This window comes from Capsicum annuum, chromosome 1, assembly GCF_002878395.1.
Source record: "Capsicum annuum cultivar UCD-10X-F1 chromosome 1, UCD10Xv1.1, whole genome shotgun sequence".
Classification (NCBI taxonomy): domain Eukaryota; kingdom Viridiplantae; phylum Streptophyta; class Magnoliopsida; order Solanales; family Solanaceae; genus Capsicum; species Capsicum annuum.
Genome location: NC_061111.1, coordinates 32,455,004 through 32,460,643, shown reverse-complemented (window position 1 = coordinate 32,460,643; position 5,640 = coordinate 32,455,004). Strand labels below are relative to the sequence as shown.

At 32.4% G+C, this 5,640-nt stretch overlaps 1 long non-coding RNA gene across 1 annotated transcript; it reads left to right on the top strand.

Annotated features, from left to right (window-relative positions):
* Window positions 1-2,151: 2,151 nt before the first annotated feature.
* Window positions 2,152-4,057, top strand: LOC124897235. Its single transcript, XR_007053968.1, has 2 exons — window positions 2,152-2,804; window positions 3,885-4,057. It is a non-coding gene; the product is annotated as an uncharacterized LOC124897235 (long non-coding RNA).
* Window positions 4,058-5,640: the final 1,583 nt, after the last annotated feature.

Below are 5,640 nucleotides of genomic sequence, written 5' to 3'. Positions count from 1 at the left end.
TTTTTAAGAGGTCCTCAAAAATTTCTTGACAAGAGCGCAAGTTCCAATAAGACAATTTATTGTCTCGAGATATGTCACAGTAAATGATTCAATAACATTTCACATTCTTTACAATAAGCTTTACTTATCACTTTTAAAAGTCAATTGTTTTCAAACATGATTTCAAAATTTTCTATTCTCTACCCAAGTGAAATGCCAAAAGAGGCTCATCATCGATTGGCTATATCGAGAGACACCTCAGTTAAGGCAGAGGCACAAATCAACCCCCCCTCTTTACAAACTCATAATTTTTCTTTAAGTGCAGGATTAACAGGTACAGATGACAAGAATCACTCTACAACAACTTGAGTGACTATATGGAGAAGACTCACAATCGGGATAATACTGCAGCGAGAGGCCCAATAGCAGATCCAACATTATGTTAAGAAGCTCAACAACTAATCCAAAATTGCATTGAGAGGCCTAACAGTCGATCGAATATTGTATCGATAAGCCCAACAACTAATTGAATATTGTATTGAGAAGCCCAACAGCTGATCCAATGCTGCATTGAGAGGCCTAACACCTGATCCAATATTGTATCAAACAGCCCAACAACTGATCCAACACTGCATTGAGAGGCCCAACAGTCGATCCAACATTACATCGAGAAGTCCAACAGCTGATCCAATATTGCATTGAGAGTCCCAACAATCAATCTAACATTGCATCAAGAAACCTGACAGCTGACCTAGCATTGTATTAAGAGGCCGACAGCCGATCCAATATTGCATTAAGAAGCCTGACAGCTAATCCAACGATGTAACAAATATGCTTTCTTTAGTCTCATATTTACTTTCTTCTTATCATGGGCTTATTGTTTACATGTTTTAACCTTTGTTGGCTAGCATACTGAAAAGTACACATGTAACAAAAGAAGGAATAACAATCAAGAATAATTTTTATTCCTATTTTTGAGATGTCATCTCCTTCGCTCATCCATCACACAAACTCAACTTCAGACTTACTCACCTTTTATTTTCATACCTCTCAGCTCGTCGTTGTTTCAAATCTTACTCACTCCAATACCACTGACCCATGTTATTGTTGTTAATGCTTGTCCTATATCATTAACATTCTTAGGGAATATTATTCGTTCCTAAATCTAGAACTACACATGGTTTAATTCTCGTAAAATTAGAGATATGTAGGAGACTTAAAACTAAAGTCTCGGACATACTATTTCAAAACTCCCCCTTTTTGATGCTTCAATTCTGACAAACCATCTTCTCGGTCGGACGAAATTTGCTACTATGTCAGCTTTCGTTGCTCGACAATTCTCTTATCATTCTCAAGCACCAAAAGGGCGGCTGTTGACACCTAATGATGACCTCCCGACTTTTCTTATGATGCTAATTTTAAAAATTTGTTAATTTTGGGTAGTAATATTTGTATATCTTATTTTAGCGTCAGATAAATCTTAACATGTCACAATCATGATTTTGAAGTACCCAATTTATTTTTATTACTTTTATATTATTATTTTTTATTATATACAATTTAATAATTTAAATATAATATTTTAGTAAAATTTATTAAAAATAGCTCCATAATCATGATTTATAAACACATTGTTTACTATTATTACATATTATTCTCATTGTTATCATTACTATTAATATTACAATATTTGCTAAAATTCGTGTATATAATTTACAAGTGCCTAATTCATTTTGAATTATTATTGTCACTATTTTGATAAAAAAATAATACTAATAGATAATTTTATTGTTTTAATCAATTTTGGATTAAGGATTTTATTTATTTCTATTATGATTATCATTATACAAATTTATTAAATAGCAGCCCAATTGAATTTAATTTCTCCCAAGTCATTTAATTTTTTATCCTTATTTTATTCAAATTATGTCAATACCAGCCATAATTAACTCACATTTAGCCAAATTGAAGTTCCTAATTCAAATTTTAAACATAATTTGCCCCAATTTAATTAATTTTTAGCCATTGTTGTGCATATTTGATGTTAGTTATGGCAAATTTTTAATCAATTTGACCATCTCCTCAATTTTTAATCTCAACCATTCATCATACGTGATCAACGGTCAAGATTAAATTGAGTATTTATTTCTTTTTTCATACAATACATATACCGAAAAACCTAACCTATTTTTATTTCCAGAACCTCTGCATCTCTCTCTACACTTTCTCTCTCTGTCTAACCATCGGCAATGGGCAGCTATGACCGGCAAACACCTTCACTGCCACTCTGGCATCACTGATCTACTGCTGCCAGGCTGACCAGAGAATGATCGAGTGATACTTCCCTCCCCCATACTTTCATCTCTCTTATACCCTTCACCCCTCCTCTACTTTACTTCTCTACTCCATTGATTCCACTATAGGAGTTGATCATCGGATGGATGGCATCGTCCTTCTCTTCCCCTTTCCATCGCTTGCCACTGTTAATAGAACCCAATACCACCACCCACAACTACCAGGTGGAAAAATCGACGAGAACCATCACCAGCTCCGCCTTCTACCAGCACAACCACCAACCAACGGCAACATCAACCCTGAAAACCCTCATGTCGCGTCTCTTCTCCAGCCGCCATCGACATAGCTAGTCGATGAAATTTTGGCATAATGACCAACAAGCTGCGATGCCATCGAACACCACCTCCAACGCCCATTTCGTCCCTTTCTACAACTAAGAAATAACAGCAGTCGCTGCCTTCTCTCTATGTCTAACCAATTTTTGTTAGAAATTTTGAAACTTCATGATTGATTTTCAGAATCTGTCTCAGGTTTGTTTTCATGTTAAATTGTTTCCTAAAAATTAATGTTATAATCTTTTTCTACCTCTTTTCTTCTCTTTAGATAGGTTCTTAGAGTTAAAATTTATGATGTTTGTGATATGATTTTGACTCGATTGCTTTGATGCCATGTTTATCTACATCTGTGAATTAACATATGTGAAAAATCTCAACTTTGTATGAGTTTGTTTTAACCCTAGTCTTTGATTTGAATTCATCTTTGTGAATCTTGATTGTTGCCGTGAATCTTGTTGTTATAATTCTATTATTGAGGTAATGATTGTTAAATAAGAATTGTGCTTTTTTCCTTATTTGTTTTACTCGACAGACTATGCAATTATTTTTGGGAAACGTAGATATTATTTTGCATCTAATTAAAATAATTTGATTAGGATATATACCACATGATTAATTGCTTTATATTTTTAATAAATTTTATTATATGTGGTAAGCATTAAAGTGGATGCATGTCTGAATTTTTTATTTATTTCAAGAAATATTTTTTACTTATCTATTTAAGGTAAATTTTCTTCAGTCTATGGTTGAAGGAAAATAATATTGTTGATTGATTCTTCTAAATATTTTCTTTTTCTTTTATTCTTTGGCTGGTTTTTACGTGATTGATTCAATCATTTGTTTAAGAAAAAATTTCTCTTAATTGATTCATAAGAATATTGTTCTACTATTTTTATTTTTGGTATAGTTTTACAATCCCTTGGCATATATAAGCAACCCGTTTCATTCTTGAGAGATACCTTTGAATCTCAAAACTCTCTACACGAAATTAGTTTATTATTTTTGGCATGCACTTATTGTCGAGGAAGTGGTCTTGAGTTTGTTGTGGTGATCCGTGTTGTATCTCTATGTTGCTTTCTTATTATTTTTTATTACGATTAACTGGTAAATCCCTATCGATGAATTTTAACTTTTGTATGATAGACTTTGTGCGACTTAGAGAAGTCCTCCTCTAATTAGGATAGAAGTAATATTTTCATTTGCTCCATATTTGACATCTTCATGTGTTTGTCACATGTTGGTTGGTGTATTTAGATTCATTTTTCTCTCTAACAGGTGTCCTTATGAGGTAATACTGTGGGATGTGAAGAGTCACCGGGAGTTTATGGGAGGGGACGACCCATTTCTTCCTTAGCTTAGTATTTTCTTTTTCTCTCTGTTTTATTATATATTAGTCTGTAACATTACTGTATAAACTTTATTGATGTAATGATAAAATTATAAGGACTGCTCGTGGGGGTGAAGATTATGTGATTATGTGAATCAGCTAGGCAGAAGAGTAATTTAGGATCAATAATAAACGTCTGTGATCACCTAGAAAACACGTTTTAAGGATGATTAATTAAAGAGAAAAGACATGTCCCCCTTTCTAAAGTTGCAACGAACACTCATTTTAACCATTAAACTTAACCTGTAATTATTTATCCCTAAACAACTTTTAAATGAATTTTTGACCATCCTAAAAAAAATTATACCACTCTCAGTATGGAGAGTGCATCACACTCGTGCCACGTTAGATCCATGTCGTAGCCACGTAGGATCCACGTTAAAGCCACATAAATAAATTATTTTTTAAAATAAAATAATATATACATATACATATATATATATATATATATATATATATATATATATATATATATATATATATATATATATATATATTAAAAAAAGAACTCCCCCTCCTCCCCCCTTCCTCCCCCCACCCCCAACATTGTTGTTCGCACCCTTTCCCCACCTCAACGCCCCCAATCAAGAAACTTACCCAATTCATTTGCCATATTCCTTTACTCTCAATTCTCAAACAACCCCAAAATCAAAACAAGATTAAAACAACAACAAAAAGTGCAGATTGTTTCACAAAAGAGTAATAAGAAATAATAGTGGCATGTGATTTTTGAAAAGAAAATTAAGATAAAAATGATCGAAAAATATAACAGAGACAAATCAGTGCAATAAGCCTATGAATTGAAGAGAGGCAGATTTTGGAGAGTATGGAAGGGAGAGTACGGATTTGAATTTTGGAGAGAAGAGAGAGAGAGAGCACCCCCTCCCAACGTTGCTTTCTTTAGCTTTTTTTTTTTTTTCATTGAATTTGTGTTTTTCTTGCCAATTGTTGTTTGGAATTAGAAGCAAGTTTGTTGGGTTGATGTTTTTATATTTGCTTTGTGTTTTTCCTTGTTTCATCTATTTGAAATTAAAATCAAGTTTAATGGTTAAAGTGGTGGGGTGTAAGGAAGAAGAAGAAATGGGGGTGGTGGGGTGTGAGGAAGAAGGGGAAAAAATAATGGTTTAAAATATTAAAGTGGGCCTCACTAAAATTTTTTTATACTTTTTTTTTTCACTAAAGCGCAGTTCTATTTTTTTTTCCACGTCAGTCGTTAAGGGAGCAAAATAATACACTTTAAAGTTCACAAGGGGGTAAATAATTATCCGGTTAGTGTAGGATCTAAAGTAAATTTTGCTAACAAGTTGAGGAGGAATTTGATGTATTTTCTCATTAATTAAATTTCGGTTTAAATTAATTGTGACATGTTTTGTTTAGTTTTTTGACATCATCATTAATTTTCAACATTTTATGCACCACTATTTTCAGTAATATAAAACCAATCTCTACAATAAAAAATTATTTTTTAGTAGTTTGTTTCAGCATTGTAAAATTAAGTTCTGGCCATTGTTTGTTAATTTCAAGCAAGTCAAATGACTTTTTCAACATTAAACTTTATTTTCCAGCAAATAAAAATAGTTATTTCAGCCTTTAGAACATATTTCCAGCAAATAAAAAATAGTTTTCAGCCTTTTAAAAAAATCA